The 18,063-nt window shown below is 36.7% G+C and overlaps 1 long non-coding RNA gene across 1 annotated transcript in view; it reads left to right on the plus strand.

The window, feature by feature from the left end:
- Nucleotides 1-14,946, plus strand: part of LOC131414942 (uncharacterized) — a 107,193-nt gene extending 92,247 nt beyond the window's left edge. The window contains exon 4 of the long non-coding RNA XR_009222268.1: nt 14,818-14,946. This is a non-coding gene — a long non-coding RNA (uncharacterized LOC131414942). The remainder of the gene's footprint in view (nt 1-14,817) is intronic.
- The last annotated feature ends 3,117 nt before the right edge of the window (nt 14,947-18,063 follow it).

Raw genomic sequence — 18,063 nt, forward strand, 5'->3', positions numbered from 1 at the left:
ATATACTAAGTCTGTTTTAGGTATTTTACCTACAAAATCTCTCTATAACCCTTGTAACATCTTGCAAGGATCTATTATTATCCTCATTGTACAGTTGGAGAAAATGGGGCTTGTACTGGTTAAGTAGCCTGTCCTAGGTTACCCAGCTAGTAAAAGGCAGAATTGCAAATAGGATCTAAATTTGTCTGTTCCAAAGCTGCTCTACCAATATTTCCTCAAACTCAAGAAATATATGGGAGAGAAGTCAAGGTGGTGGCATAGGCAGACTCTGAACTCATCTCCTCCTGTGGACACAGCCAATTTACAACTACTCTTGGAAAAGTTACCCCTGAGAGAGAGCTGAAAACTGGATAAGAGGAAGCCCTGCAACAAACAACAATCCTGTTTGAGGTGGAAGAGGCAGAAACTCCCTTTTGAAGAGAAAAAACGTCACCTTCACAAGCTGCAGCACTCCATGGCCGCCCAGGAGCAGCCCAAAGGTACGCAGCCTTCCCTGGAGGAGCAGGGCCCTGAGCCGGGGAACACTCCCCCTATAGGCATTTTTTGGACCCAGCGCAACAGAGATGAGTGGCATAATATCTGACTTTGCTTGCTACTAATAACATTGAAGAATACCCCAAGAAAAGCTGGTTCACAAAGAAATTAAAGCCGGCTCTTAAAGGGCCTATGCACAAATTCACCATCTCGGAAAGCAACCTAAAATCACCAGAACGGAAGGTGCACAGTCTTTTGGTGAAAAGAGACTCACCTGATAGGCTCTGAGTGCATTTCAGTGAGAGGTGACACCTCTCCAGGGACTGGGACATTGGTGGCGGCCATTGTTGTGGCCTGGTGTGGGTGTGCTGATACAGATGCTGGCAGATGCCATTGGAGTTCTCCCTGGGGCCTGCTAGCCCAGGGTCAGCCCCACCCACTAGAGCACCAATTTAATCCAGCTGAGGCAGGGACTGGCCCCCACCCAACAGTAAGCCCTTGGGCAACTTGTAGGCCTGTATAGATTGGTGACTGGATTCTCCACAGCCTGGCAAGTGGCTCCACCTCTGTGGGGCACAGTGTGCACAAGGAGCGGGTGGAGAGTGTGGAGTGTTGGTGGAGTGAGTGGGGCTCCTGCCTTGGAGAGACTGGGTCCACTTCAGGGGGTCGGGGCCTGTACATGGGGCAGGACTGTGTTGACGGTGTGTGTGGACTTCTGGGCGGTGGGGCTTGTTAGCTGCAGAAGACTTGTGCTTCTCAAAGACCCACATAGGGGATTGGCCCTACCATCCAAAGCCTGAAACAATTGGGTGCTTCTGTACCATAGGCCAGCCCCACCCAGCTGCAATCCTCAGAGAGCTGACAAGAGCCTTATAGGCTGGAGGCTTATAGCAATTGTAAGCCCCTGAACCTAACAACCAGCCACACTGGGTGCCTACTCACTTAATAGAAAAACTGCAGCAGAAATGTGCTATTAGACCTTGCAGCCAACTTTGCTGGGGCTCCCCACACTGAATAAAGAGACTGAAGGGCCCAGAACAACTACATGCAGCTGAGCATTACAACCAGCTGGACTGGGGGACAGCTCAGCCTCCCTGGGCACCTACGGGAAGAGCAACCCCACCACAACAGAAGGACACATGTAGCCCACACAGGGGTCACTCCTGGAACATTTGGAGCTGGTGATGAGAGGGAAGCATACTGCCGGGCCTCATAAGGCATCACTTATATAAGGTCACCTCTCCAAGATCAGGAGACGTAGCTGATCTACCTAATACATAGACACAAGCACAGGGAAAGAGGCAAAATGAGGAGGCAAAGGAATACGTTTCAAGTAAGGGAACAGGACAAAACCCCAGAAAAGGCACTAAATGAAACAGAAATGAGCAACCCACCTGACAGAGAGTTCAAACAAAGAGTGTTAAGGATGCTCACCGATCTTGGGAGAAGAATGGATGAACTCAGTGAGAACGTCAACAAAGAAATGGAAGATATAAAAAAGAACCAATCAGAAATGAAGACTACAATACTGGAAATGAAAAGTTCACTAGAGGGACTGGAAAGCAGAGTAGCAGATCAATGGAATAGAATTGAAAGCCCAGAAATAAGCCCACACATCTATGGAAGGCTAATCTTCGACAAAGAGCCAAGAACATACAATGGAGAAAGGAAACAACAACAAATGGTGTTGGGAAGACTGGACAGCCACATGCAAAAAAATGAAGGTAGACCATTATCTTACACCATACAAAAATTAACTGAAAATGGCTTAAAGAGTTGAATGTAAGACCTGAAACCATGAAACTTCTAGAAGAAAACATAGGGAGTACGCTCTTTGACATTAGTCTTAGCAACATATTTTCAAGCACCATGTCTGAATGGGCAAGAGAAACAATAGAAAAAATAAACAAATGGGACTACATCAAACTGAAAAGCTTCTGCACAGCAAAGGAAACCATCAACAAAATGAAAAGACAACTTAACAATTGGGAGAAGATATTTGTAAACCATATATCTGATAAGGGGTTAATCTCCAAAATATATAAAGAACTCTTACATCTCAACAAAAAAAAAACCAACAACACAATAAAAAAATGGGCAAAAGACCTGAACAGACATTTCTCCAAAGAAGATAAAGAGATGGCCAACAGGCACTTGAAAAGATGTTCAACATCATTAACTATCTGGAAAATGCAAATCAAAACTACAATGAGATATCACCTCACACCCGTCAGAATGGCTATAATTAACAAGACAGGGAACAACAAGTGTTGGAAAGGATGTGGAGAGAAGGGAACTCTCCTACACTGCTGGTGGGAGTGCAAACTGGTGTGGCCACTATGGAAAACACTATGCAGATTCCTCAAAAAATTAAGGGTAGAACTACCATACGATCCAGCTGTTCCACTGCTGGGTATTTATCCAAAGAACATGAAAACACCAATGCATAAGGATACATGCACCCCTGTGTTCATTGCAGCATTATTCACAATAGCCAAGACTTGGAAGCAACCTAAGTGCCCATCAAGGGGCAAATGGATGAGAAAATGTAGTATATATACACAATGGAATACTACTCAGCCGTAAGAAACGATGAAATCCAGCCATTTGTGACAACATGGATGGACATTGAGGGTATTATGCTAAGTGAAATAAGTCAGAGGGAGAAGGTCAAATACCATATGATCTCACTCATAAGTAGTAGATAAAAACAACAGCAAACAAACACATAGAGACAGAGATTGGATTGGTGGTTACCAGAGGGGAAGAGGAGAGGGAGGAGGGCGAAAGGGGTGATTAGGCACATGTGTGTGGTGATGAAAAGTCTTTGGGTGGTGAACATGAGAACATGATGTAATCTATGCAGAAATAGCAGTATAATGATGTACGTCTGAAATTTATACAATGTTATAAACCAATGTTACTGCAATAAACAAAAAGTAAAAAAGAAAATATACAGACTATTCTGTTTGTTTGTTGGGTTTTATTTTTTCACTTTCCCATTGAGGTATAATATAGATACACAAATATTAAGTGTTTAGTTCAATGAATTTGTAAATATATGTCCATCCAGGTAATTACCACTCAGATCAAGATGTACAATATTTCCAGTCCCTTAGATAGACCACTTTTTAAAGACAAGAAAATTTTTCATAGTTGGCCAGTGCCGACTTAAATTAATTTTATTAAATTAAAATAAATAAACAGAAAGCTATATGTAATCTCCTTATGTTTGTAGTTCTTGTATAAGCATAAAAAATAAATAAATTTGTAAATTTGATATAAAAAAACCTGGAAATTTAGTAAAATTCCAAATACCATAAATTTAATGAGACATAATTTTTTGCTGAAACCAACTCTGTGCTCACCATGTGAATATAGTATTGATTTTATAGGTAGATTTTTTTGCATTTGTTATACCTGTGTCACTGTGTGATATCATTGTTTTCCGTTTGAACTGCTTCAGAACCTTTATTCATATATTATGCTATTATGCCATTTAGACTTTTGGTGTGAATATATCATTTATGTATTGAGTCAGCTTCTATTTGTTCTCAGGGACCCTCAATAATTAAACTCGATAGCACTGACATAATCACGTACATAAGCTGATGTGGGCACTGAAATCTCTTGGCAGTACTTGTTATTGTGGTGGTCATATGGATAAATCTATCTATCAAACTGTATATATTTGCTTAGATAATCAAATAAATGAAAACACAAAATTTAAAAATTCTTGTAGAAAACTTGTGGACTGCTGAGGCTATGCTTGTGGAATTTCAGTTAGGGAAAATCTGTGCTGTGCTTTGCTGGCTCCAATGTCTGACCCTTACGGTCCGCCATATTGTAAGTCCTCTCTCCTTAGAAAACACCATTGGTGACAATGCATGTCTTCTGCTCTTGTTAAACTGATGTCCTTGCTGTCTTAGGAATATGTCATGGATATTCTGAGTATATGCCTTAATTTTCCTGGAAAACCTTCGTCTAAGCTATTGCCTACCTAATGCTGACTATTCTTAACGTCACAGTTAAAATTCCACCTTCTTCATGAAATCGTTTCTAGTCTCTTCAACCTGTGCAAATCTCTTTTTCCTACTGTTTGTATCCGTATTTTTGTACTGACCTAATTTTAGCTCTTAATGTTTTTTACAACTTAGCATAATATACATTACAGTCTTTTATTGTTTATTATTTTCTCCGTGTGTGTTACTCTTAGTTTCTAACTGGATTTTAAAAGTTTGAGGTCAGAAGTTATTTAAGTTCTGTGATAATGTGGTGTAGTAGAAGGAACAATGGCTTTTAATTATGGTTCCGTTACTTATTAGTTCTATGACTGGAAGCCTCCATGAAATTGTTTCACATTTAAAAATAATTTTCCATTACTTATTAGCTCTGGAACTGGAAGCCTCAAAATTGGCATTAGGAATTCAGAGAAAAAAATATGTTTTTTAAGAAAGCTTATAATATATTTAATAAAGCTATAATTACCTAGGAGGAAGAGTCTTAAGGGTGAAAGTTTATTTACTCTTTATTGAAGAGGAGTATGGATGTAGCTGCAGGAAGACCTACTGGGAAGATAGAGAGGCTGAAAGATACTGAAACTGCTGACCATTCTCACTTTTGGTGATAAAGGAAACCATCAAAAGAAACCTAGAATGGTTGATTAGTGACTTTGGAGTCCTGGAGAACTCAAATAGTGGAAAAAAAGGAGATATGACAAGTGGATAGCTAACTGAATATATAGTATCCTGACATAGTTTTCTAGACTATTTGGGCACCTGGGAAAAGTTGGAATATATCTTGCAAAATCTGGAAGGAAACCTGAAGAATTTTCAAAGAGTTTTCAACTTAAATTTAAAAGGAGTTTAGAGATAAAGATCATGTTTATCAAAAACTTTAAAACCAAATAATATAGAGAACAACAGGTCTGCCATTGACAGATCAATAGTGGAAAAGATACATGTTCACTTGAGGAAACAAGGAAGAAGGTCATTAATAGCACTTTTGGCCTTAAATGTCTCCACACAAATGCAGAACATAAGTAATGAAGAAAATGAATGTGGCATATTAAGACAAGTTTGTAATTATTATCTTCAGATCATGGTGGGATGGGGTTTAGAACTAGAAGTGAGTAATGAAATGGCATGAAGGACACACCTTGTTCAAAGAAAACATGAAAAGAGTGGTAGTGTACTTCTGAATTTTTTTTCCTTCAGAAAGTTGAGGAAGCAGTGAAGTAAACCTCTAGTTTGAGTTTAATCTGGTCAGTGAGAGATAAATGCTTGGAGATGTGGAAGTAGGAAAGACCATGAATACAGTGACCACGTCATTTTGGAATTTGTAAAACCAAAGAAAGGGAATGAGGGAGTGTCTGGTCCACTAAGTCATACTAAGTAATGATAGCTCTTACTTATTGAACAGTTACAATATGCAAGGCACTGTACTAAATATTTTACATTAATTGCCTCATTTAATCCTTACAACAACTATTATCCCAGTTTTACAGATGAAGAAACTGAGGGTCAGAAAGGTTAAGTAATTTGCCTGATATCATGCAGAAAATTAGTGGTAGAGCCAGATTCGAATCCAGGCAGTCTAAATTTAGAACTATCTTTCTAAAAGTGTAGATTTCTAACTGTTTTTGGAAAAGACAGGTAGACTCCCTTGACCAGTGAATTTAAAAGAAATGATGGCTCATTAATAACGACTGGCTTTCAAATGACACATTGACCTTACGGTTTGAGATTATTCCAATGAGGGAGCAACAGAGAGGCACCCAATAAACCTACATGGTAGCGCAAGAATTGGGTGAGATGGAGGAAGGGTGTCAGTGATATTTTTACTTATTCTTTTACTTGAACTTTATGATCTTTAAAGAGAAGGTGGAAGAGGTTAAAATTTAAAAGAAAGGATACTGTGTCACTTAGGACTAGATCTGGCTACTAAGAATCTAAAGTTATAGAAGCTTAAATAAGATAGAAATTCATTTCTTTCTCCTGTTAAAGTCTGAAGGTGGATAGTCCATGATTGGCACAGTGTCTGTGCTCCACATGGTTCTCATGGGTTCAGCCATTTTTGTGGCTCTGCTGCATGTAGACACCATTCTCAAGGTCACCTCATGGTCCAATATGGCTGCTCCAGTTCCAGCCATTACTTGTATAGTATACCAGCCATCTAGAAGGAAGAAGGGAAAAAGATATCTTCACCCCATAAGAATACTCAAGTTGCACATACTAGTTCCTATTACTTCCTTTGGGTAAAATTGGTCAGGTGGCCACATCTAGCTATAATAAAGTCTGGGAAATGCAAATGTTAACCTAGATATTTGTGTATCTACCTAAAATTTGGGAGTTCTTTTAGCAAATGAAAAAGAAGCAGACACATACTGGGGGATATCTGGCAAATTTTGCCATGTGTATGTAACTGAATTCAAATAGAAAAGGGTAACAGAAATGTGTAATAATAGTGTCAGGAAGGATAAAAGCTGAGAATACTCTAAAGCATAGGAAAATGCTAACAAAACACTTAGCTTTTGATTGTGTAAAAATTTTTGTGAATTTTTATATTAAGTAGAAAAACAAGAAGGTGATAGTTCTCACTTGGGGAAAATTATAGGTGCTGGAGAAAGAGTAGAATTAGTCCCCTGTTTTGTCTTTACCTCCTCTATCAAAAGTAATTATTCAACTAGAAGGAGAAGAAGATGTAGATCAGGAATTGAAAGCCCAAATAGGACAGTACCTTGAATCTGGCCCTCATTATTGTTTGCCTGCATCGTTTCAGCAGCCTCCTTAAAAGTTCTTCCTGCTGCTTGGCATGCATTTTCTCCCCTCATCCTCCAATCAAGCAAAGAAGACAACTTCTTTACTCCCACAAATTATTTCTCTAAAAATAAATCGTGTCATTTCTCTGCTTAAAAGCCTTTTTTTTTTTTTGGTTCTCTATGATTTACAGAATTAAGTCAAGATTTCTTACCACGGCACACAAGGTCCTTCATGATATGTTTTCAGCTTTTCTTTCATCTCATCTCTGTTTATTCCTTTCATGCTTTTTCAGCTCCAGCTTTGCCAAACTGCTCAGTGTTTTCTGAACACTGAACTTATGCTTTTGTGCAAATGCCCCTCTTTGGAGAATTCATGGACAGTCTTTAAGACCCAACTCACATATCTCTACCTTTTTAAAGCCACAAAAATGTGGATGGTTTCTCCTCTGTGTCTATATGGCATTCTATACATGTTTCTGTTATAGCACCTGTCATGTTGTAAATAAATATATATTTATTTACATACCTTTCTCCTCTGCTAAACTCTGAGTTCCCAAGGGAAAACAATTTTAAACATATTGCTTAGCACGTAGTGAATGTTCAAAATGTTTATTGACTGATTGATGAGAGCGTGAAGATAGTATAAATTACTTGAAGTCCTTAGGGTCAAATGAAATACACACATGCTAGAGTAGCAAAAAAATTCCATCTGTGATTTAGGAGCTATTTTTAGGTATCTTGGAGGAATTCTGTGTAGTAGAAGTGTCGGAAGACTGGAGACAGGCAATGTCTCAATTTTCATAATGTGTGTAAAAGTGTATCCAGACATCATAGACTTACAAGCTTGAGGCCATACGCAATTGTAGAGCAGATTATTAAACAGATGGATTGTGAGAACTTTAGGAAAAATATTGAAAAGTAAATTTCTACTGTTATATTTTAACCCTGCTTAATTTCATAAAGGATAAGAGGCAGATGTTGATTCCTAGGAACCTATAAAGGTTTTCTTAGGACACTAAAATTATGTAAACTCTTTTCTGATGTTTCATGAAACTTATTGACTGAGAATAGTGGCTATATATTCTGTAAGGCATTTGTTGATGTCTCTCATGTACTCTCTGTTATTGTTTTATGTGAATGTATTTGTTTGTTGAAAACTATAAAACTCTATGCCAGCGTTTCCCTAGTTTCAGTCGTTTGCTTTACACCTTCATTTTTTTTTTGCCCTATTCACACACCATGTCTATTTTTATATAGCTAAAATTTTTCTTTAAATCAACTCATTTTTTTTGGCTTAAACTTAGCCTCATCCTAAATGAAAATATCTGTAAGGTCATAGGTTTGCAATGTACCAGTGATGTATTTTCTAATATACCCTATAATAAATGTATACCCATGAACAAAAAAAGTGATGGCTCATGTGTCGTCTTGAATACAACCTGTATATAATTTTAACATTTTATGCTGCAATCATTGTGTAAAATATGGCAGAATTTAGGCTAACTTAAAATACCATTCAGTAGATTTTTATCTAATATACTGTTGCACGGTGCACAAAGGCAGTTGATTAATGGATTGATATCAAGTTATAAGGGTGTTTTGAGTGACAAATTGCAGGGCTGTGACCTTAGTCCTTACCTGCTTGACATTTTTATTAGTGATATGAAGACATAAGAGGTGAATGGGTTCAATTGGAAGTGACATAACCTGGAATGGTTATACTGGATATATATATATACTGGATATATAATATACTGGATAATAGAACTGATTCAAAAAATTTTGGCAGATTTGGATTATAGGCAAATAATAGGAACACAACAGGAATTAATGTAGAGAATTCACAATTAGATTAAGACAAACAACTGTTCAAATATAGAAAGCAGAAGATCTGGCAAAAATACTTAGGGGTTTCAATTGGCTGTAAACTCATTAGGAGTGAAAAATTGGATATAAATGCTCTAGAAAGTAAAGGCAAACTTAGATTTCAGTCATAAAGGTAATATGCTTAAGAAAGTGCTTTAAAATGAAGTATCCAAATTAAGAGAGTTAAATATTCTCCTGTAGGCTGATCATTTTTACATCTGGAATATTGTGTTCAATTTTAGGATATTATCTAGCAAAACTATAGAGTTGGAGATACTATCCTATGAGAGAGAGTTGAAGGAACTGGGTGTGGTGAGCCTAAAGAAAAAAATTTCTAAGTTGGGGCATGAGAATTGTTTTTAAATACAGTACAGGTAATGGAAAAGCTTTCAATAAAGAAGAAAAAATTTATTTATTCTGCAGAGTCTTCGTAAGCAGATATGACTTCAGCTCAGTAAAAATTAAAATAATTTAATAATGAGGGATGCTTCCCCACAGGAAGCTGCTAGGATTGTTGTATGTTAGTGTTTGGGGGGGGGGTGTGTGTGTGTGTGTGTGCAAATTAGCAGAGATGTGATCCTTTAACTTTCTTGGTATGATTGTAATATTTACAATGATCATGTCATCAGCAAAAATAAGATGTTTCCATTTTGAAAAGTAAAATTTAAAACTACTTGAGAAGGGGCGTGGTTGGGGGAGATGCTTACCTCTGTCATTTAATACTTGAGTATTTTTGACTGATTCCTTAACTTCTCTGAGCCTGAAGTTTCTCCTCTAGACAATGGGGACAATAACACTTTCTTTGTTGGATGGTTGTGAAGATTAAATTAATGCTACAAGTCAAAATTCCTGACATAGTAGGACTACAGTGCATGTAGTTTTCTTTTCCTTGTATTTGGTCTTAAGTTTACTATTGTAAAGGATAGCCAAAAATTAGTGGGCATCCAAAAATTCAGTCTTAATTTTGGATCTCCAATAGTTCAGTCCTAACTTGTAATTTGGAAGTTTTATGGTATGAGACAAGTAGTATAGAAGGAGGGGAAAATTCTAAACCTGTATGTATATTTTTTATCACTAGTGGAAGCCCTCATAGTTAATATCAATACCATCTTCAGATGAGTCCACTATTCATTATTTTCTTGCTTGTTTTAATGGCCAATCACTGAGAAATAAATATGTGCACCACATGGCCTATTCAGTTAAGTTAGGATATGGATGAAATTATCAAATCATCTGTTTCACAGCTCTGTTAATTGAGTTTTTATAGTAATTAAATTAGATAGTTGTCTAATGATCCAATTAACTGCTCTGCAAATTGACCCTCAAATTACTTTGTAGTTCTCACCTAAGTCAAGTAAACATACTTAAAACTTGAGCCTTGCTTAGTGCAACATGCTCTCAGATTTAACTAATTTGGAGGGAAGAAAGAAAATGGAGAGAGATGTCAGACAAGCACATCATCATTCAACCCAGGCAAAAAAAATATGTCTTGGCAATTCATTAGATATCACTTCATGTCCTCACTTTTAAATTCAAGAAGTTAATGTCATATTTCAAAGAGATTGTTCTGCTACCCAGATCTGCTGCCACCAGGTGACAATAGCTGCTGCTGTCGTTAGTTCCAAAAGGAAAGGCTTAAGTTCTAGAACCATTCTCTAGGATTTCTAAGTGGTAGTGTTCTTCTCATGCCTCCATGATTTAGTTATTATTTTTCTGTGTGTTTTTATTTTGTATAAAAAATAAGCTTTGCTTTTGAGTGGTTGAGCTCAAATAGTGTTAAACCACCACTATTTTAAAGATGATAATTTAGAAAAAAAAAGTATAGAGATAAATGTTTAAGGTACAATCCATTACCTTCCTCACTAATTCTTCACTTTACTTCCATTAACCCGCAAAAATTTTAGCTTGAGATCAAAGCACTTCCTGGCAACCATGTTCCCTCTTTGGAATGTCTTGGCTTCAGTGTCTGTCTTGTTTCTCTTGGTAGTCAAGGAAGTACCTCCTCAGGAAGAGGCAGCACATCGGTTCTTTCTCTTCTCCCTTCCCTGGACTATTCACAGTAATCAGAGAAAAGGTTTAGTTTGCCTTTATAGTCTTGCTACTTTGGAATCCCCTTCTTATTTTTCTTGATGCATGCTCATAGCAAATTATAAACTATACTCCTTTCTAAAAACTAAGCAATTGAGTTAAAAAACAACCCTCAGAGGTTACACTAGCCTTCCTCTGTAGGTTTTTAATTTAAATCTTAAATCTGTAGTTTCTTTGCAATTTCCAGAAAATGTATTTGCATTACCAAAGATTGATTATAGTAATTACCACTAATTTCAGTAATGAAAATGGATATAATTTTCTTGGGAATGCTGACTTTAATTCTTTTAATTCACTTGCCAACATCAATAATCTTCACACTGGTAAGGCTAGAGGTAGGGGAGAGAAAGAGGATAAAGTAATGGAGAATGTGGTGGTCCAAGCTTGCATTTTCTTCTACAGTTACTGAGGCTAATTGACATTTAAAAAAGGTTTTAGAATGTGAACTCTGCAAATGTATTTTTAAGGTATTCATTAAAACCGGTTATGCAAGTCTCTTGGTACTTGCTCTGTTGCTCAGGCACCTAAATGACCTCAATCCACTCAGCGCTCTCCATTTTGTCATGCTATTTCTAAGCAAGGAGAAAATTGCTTGAGGCTAGACTTTACAAAAATGGAGAAGAGATTGTATGTAGAGGAAAAAAGTCTCTATGTGTTTAACTGACCACTTCACTAGTTACAAGAAAGATTTCTTCTCACCTAATAGCTTTAGCTGTCAAAGAGAAAATAAGAAGTGCAGAATAAGCCTTAGAAAGGTTAAAGATAAGAGAAATATATCTTATACGTAAAATACATTTATGTATAAATGGATAGTGCTTGCACAGTTTGTTCATGATTGTAAGAGATATTTAGGGGAGGCCAAAAATCAGATTAGCAAATCTTTCCAGAGGTCAACAGGAGAAACTTTTAAATAACACTGTATACAGCTTTCATCTTCTGATAGTCAACTCCCTTCTAATGGACAATGGGAATAAAATGATTTTCAAATCATTTCTCTAGTACATGGTGAAAATATCATTTGATTCCATTAGTAAATGAAGGATTCCTAGTTTTCTTTTAATCAAAACATGTCTAAATTGGCAAAAGAGGTATAGAATCAATGTGACCTGGTGGAAACAACAATGAATAGGGAATGAGAAAACCTAGATTCTAGTCCAGGTTGTTCATTTTGATAGCTGTATGTGGCCTTGGGAAACCTTAGTTCATCAGCTACTATTTCTTCACTAGCAATAGAGGGAGTAATAATGGCTGCCCTGCCTTCCTCACAGCGTTCTGATGAGGATCACTTGGGAATATTGAGAAATGACTTGCCGTAAAAGCCACCATCAACCTCACTTGTTCCAGGATATGCCTGGCCACTGATAATCCTCTGCTCCAAGCATCAAACATTCCTTCCTCTTTTTGAAACGTCCCCAAACTTCTGCTTGCCTTTTTATGGTCAACCAAGGACTGTCAATTTATCTGAAGACCAGTTAGAAAATCTCCCCTACTTCCACCAATCCCACCTTAGTAGTACACTTGCCAGTTAGAGATTGTCTCAGTATTTTCTCTATAAACCTTAGTCTTCTTTCTAAACCTTTTGAACCTCTGCTGAAACAAAAGGTGGGTTTTCTTACTGCAAGATTATGCCTTTGTTAGTTTTGTCTTAGACTTAGGTATTTTATTGACAACATCTATGTCAGCATTTATAGTGAATGTTAACTAAACATAGGACTGCTGCTGCAGAATTTTAAATTTGTTAAAGGAGATAGCAAAACTAAAAATAAAATTTTAAGGGGTCAAACTTCAAGTTTATCTGGGAAAAGCAAACTGTAAGGAAATAGCTCTTTTCATGCTTCAGAATCAAGGCTAATCATGTTGGATAATCACCATTATTTATGAGTGCTTTATGCATACCATTTTAGAGATAGTAGAGTATATGAGGCTGACTGCCTGGCTTTGATCCCTGGCTCCACCACTTACTAGCTGTATGACCCAGAACAAGTTACTCAACAAATGCTAACGTTTATGGAGCACTTCCTATAGTCAGGCACTGTGATAAACATCTTATGTGGATTATTTCATTGAATCCTCAGTGAGATTGGTATTATCATTCCCATTTTAGAGAAACCCAGAAAGGTAAGTAGTTTTCCCAAGATCATATACCCAGCAGTTTCCACATCAACAAAACAAGAGATGTTAAAAGCATATAGGTTAAAGTGTTGTTGAAATGATTACATGAGACAAAGCACGCAAAGTGTTTGTTTAGCAAACTGGCTGATACATAAGAAGTATTCAGTAAATGTTTGTTATTATAATTGTTCTTGTCATTGTTACTAGGTGAGTATAACTGCCTACATTAAGATCAAGAAACTTGAGCTGATCTTAAAAAAACAAACCAAACCAAATCAAACAAAACATAATATCAGAAAGGATGAATGACATATTGGTACTATAAAATAGAGACCATTAGATTAGCCAGAGAAAAAGTTTATAAGCTTGTTTTGCATGAAGAAGTAAAATGCTCCTTACCTGAATCCTTGCAATTGGCACAAGAGAACTGTCAAGGAGAAAAAGGCGTTGATAGGTTCTAATGGGAGACAGCTGGGGGCAGTTGTAAAACAAAGGTAATAACTATGAGAATTATGATGGGATGCTGTTGAGGGGATTGGGGAAGGGACATACCTACTTATGAGTCATTGCTGTTCTAGAATTATTCTGTTTGAAGGATCAATATTTAAAGCTATGAGATATGGGGAGTGTTACATTATTCCTCAATATTTTAAATGCTAGCCAGTTATGGATTAGTGAGTTATTTGAAGGACTGGAGAAATGGTAGTAGCCTCTAGATTGTAGTCTATCATAGTAGCACCTGGTTACATAGATTAATAGAACACAAGTCAAATAAGTTTGGCTAGTCAGTGAGGTAACATAGAAAGATCTGGGTCACTGCTGGGAATTAAAAACCTCAATAGGAGTGGTGCTGGAAGCAGACTTCAGGAGCTAAAGAGTCCTCTGAGGCAGCAAAAGAAAAAGCAGAATGGTAAGAAAAAGGTCAAAAGGGTTATCAAAGACAAATTCTGCTTAGTTCATAATTTTTTTCATTCTAGCCCCAATTTTAACAATGTCCATAAAAGAACAATGATTCCACTTACCTAATCCTTATCGATTAATTGACATAAGTACTTTAAGTGCCAGGCATTGTGAAACTGATGGGAATTTTAGACTAGGTAGGAGAGAACTAAAGGTCATTGCAGGCCAGTGAAGGAACTGTTTTGAGGCTTGCAGGGTCATTTAAAGTGCACTCTGTAGTAGTTGCCTAGTTATTTAACCTTTGGGCCTCAGTTACTTTATCTGTAAAATGAAAATGTTGAACTATATGATCTCTGGGGAACTTTGCAGCACTGAAATATTCTGATTCTCTTTGGCTTACTTTTAAGGGAAAGGTATGATCCTCCTTGGTTCATAAAGAATCAAGAAAAGAAGCTCACATCTCACAAGAGTGCATATAAATGGATATGTGTATACTCAAACACATGTACGCATATATAGTATTATGAGGATTATCATGAAAGAATACTAATAAAACTGGAGTGAATGACATAAAATTGAAGAGCTATCCAACTTACAAAGTATTCCTGTCTTTGCAGCATGAAAGGACACAATAACATGGATACTTTTACAAGGAGAGTCTTCTGGCCAAAGATGAGGAGATGTAGCAATTCACGTAAGTTAAGTTCAAACTGTTTGCTCAAAAAATAATAGCATCCTTTGCTCTATATCCCTGTGTGCTAAAGAATATAACAAATCATTCCTTAGTTTCTTGCCCATTGTTTGAAAATCCTTTATCCAAAGGATTTTTCATTTTGATAAGTATTTATCTCAGAAAGATTAAAGCTAAGATTCCTTAAACTCACCCTTAGAAAGTATTTTAATTTAATTTTTCAGATTACTTAACCTCTGCCAATGTTATTTCGACAGCTTCTTAGGCAAGAAGCTTTATGAATTTAAAGCTTTAGGTATGGCCAGCAGACCTGTGCCTCATGAAGTAAGAGATCTCAAGCAGTGTGACTCCATTCTTTCTTGTTAGTGGAGGTGACAAGACTTACTGGAAACTGAAGCAATGGGGTCAAGCACTGAATAAAGAAAAAGGAAAAAAGCAAGGCTGGGAAACTCTCAACCCAAAGTAACTAAAACATTTATGATGTCCTATAAAGAGATGGCTGCAGTTGAGGTTTCTGAGTAACAGAATGCTATTTAAGAGAAACTGCTGATAATCGTAAAACTTTACTAGCAAAGACAGGAGAGCCAAGGAAGAGAAGACAAGATTAAGAAATAAAGTCTTCCTTTTGTCTTGTGGAAATGGAAAGCCTCAATGCCTTTCACTATGATTTGTATAGGCTGCTTGTGGTTATCAGTGGGATACACGAGAGAAATAAATCAATTTCCAAAGAATAATTTGAAATTCTTGGTTGTTTCTGCAGACCCAGCAATAGACATTGAAGACTAATCAAAAATTGAAGACATTTCCTATGCTTATAAAATGGTTTTATTTATTCATTAATTATTTTCCCTTAATTAATTACATTTCCTTAATGAATGAATGAATTCATTATTATACATTTAATTATTATAATTTATTCATTAATTATTTTAATAAGCACATAATTTGAGTATCTTTTATATCCAATCACTGGATGAAATACAAGAAAGAAAAAAAAATGATCCTTGCCCTTAAGTAGTTTAAAATCTATTTGGAAATAAAAACTATATAATATCTATAATATAATTTAGCAATAAAATATATATAATATAATGCTTTTCTTTTGATTAATTCCCCATATTGTTCTAGTAAACTAACTCATAAGAAACCTGAAAAATTAAGTAAAAATTTTTCCTCTGAAATGCTTAAGAGGGGTTGATAATAGTGTTTCCTTTATGTAAAAACTGGCTAAAAGACAATGAAGTCTTTTTTATTAGTCTATTAAAGCTAAATTTATTCATCTTCAATATGCTGTAATTTTATTCAGAACCTATTTTTATTCTGCTGGATATTTCAATCCTAAAATTCACATGGCCCAAGGGAAAAACGTCCTGGAATGTATCATCTGTTCTGCTCAGTAGTTAGACTGCTGGAATTCCAACAGCTGGAACGTATGCCTGCTTTGCCTGATCTCCCTTTATCCCCATGGGGCCCTTTAGACTTGTTCTTACTCCCCTGCTGTCCTTGGGGGAAAGCTTCTAGCATCTGGTAGCTGGGACTACATGTAAGTTAGATATAGATGCTTTTCTCTGTTGTTTAGGGCCAGCATTCCAGTTTTGTAGTTCAGCCTGAGCACGTAAAGCATGATCGTGGAGGTGTGTAGGTTTTTCAGGCAAATGGGAGTGCTGGTAAAAGTGAATGAGGTGGTATGAGACTAGAAACTATTTGATATTATATCCTTTGATAAAGATGCTTAAGTTGTTTCTACTGGAGAAGAGAAAATTCTAGGGAAATATATAAGCTGTCTTCAAATACCTACCTGAAAGGTTGACATTTGGGGACAAAAAAGATTATGGTGGCTCTTGGAGTCCCAATAACTTCTAAGGAGTGGAAAGTACTGGGAGCAGTTTTTGTCAACCTAAAAAGAAGATAAAAGTTGCCTATCCCTGTTGAAGTAGAAGCTAAATGACTGCTTGTGGTCTTGCAGAGGTGAAGTAAACGGGCTTAGATAAGGAGAGGGGACTTGGGTGGGACTTGGGATAGGGATGGTGAATGGGTTCAATTCCCATGCCAAATGTGATCAACTAGTAAGGGCTACCTGGAATGCTGTGGGCCTCAGAGACTATCCAAGCTCATGAGGAAGAAGTGCTGTGATGATTAGATGTGCATGCTATTTATTTTCTCTCTCTGGGGTGTTCCTTCAATATTTGCTTTACTTCTTAGATTCTATGATGCTAAGGTAGTACCACTTGATGCTACTCCTACCCTGCTCCCTAGATTCAAAAGGCAAATTTGGATCCACATTACTTGCTATTGTCTACTACTTCTTGTCTTTTGTTACCCTTGAGAGGCTGAGTGTGTAAGTGGGTTGACCTGATTTATTTGAAAGATTATGGGAATTTTACTTCCTCCTTTAGTAAAATTACAAGGAGGTATAATGGTATATGCTGGAACATAATTTGGCTTCCACCCTCACCACTCCACTGAAACTCTGTCTACCAACGATGCCGTGAATGATGTTTGTGTTACCAAAGCCAACGCGCACTTGACAACTTCTTGAAACATTTTTGACTCTTGTCTCTTACCGTGCTATTTCCTCTTGCTTTTCTCCCACTTCCCTGACTGCTTATTCTCAGTAGCCTTTACTCTGATCCAAGGACCAGAGTAAGATCCTCTTCAAGGGATGATAAAAATATATCTACTCTCTCATCTGCCCATCCCTGTAGATTTAAATTCTGTTCTTATATTTATAATTCCAAAATTTCTAAACATAGCCAAGAACTTTAATTTTGACTCTTCCGTCTAACCAGTTGCTTGAAATTACCTCTTAGATGGCTCACAGGTATCTCAAACTTACCATTCAATATGGACTCTTGATCCACTGTTTAATTTGTTTTCCTCCCTTCTTAACCATTCCATAACATAACCAGCTATCTGGTTGTTCATCTAGGAAATCTAAGGATTATTCTTGATTTTATATTATATCTTGAAATCAAATGGTATTAGTTTTCCAACTTTACTTTTCTTTTTTTGAAATTGTTGCCGACTGATATTCTGGTTGAAATTGCATTCAATCTATAGGTCAATTTAGGGAGAAGAGACATGTTAACATTATCAAATCTTTTAATTTGTAAACATAATATCTCTCTCCTTTCATTTGTTTAACTCTCAGCAATTTTGTGTTTTTCAGTGT

Source organism: Diceros bicornis, chromosome 15, assembly GCF_020826845.1.
Source record: "Diceros bicornis minor isolate mBicDic1 chromosome 15, mDicBic1.mat.cur, whole genome shotgun sequence".
Taxonomy (NCBI): Eukaryota; Metazoa; Chordata; class Mammalia; order Perissodactyla; family Rhinocerotidae; genus Diceros; species Diceros bicornis.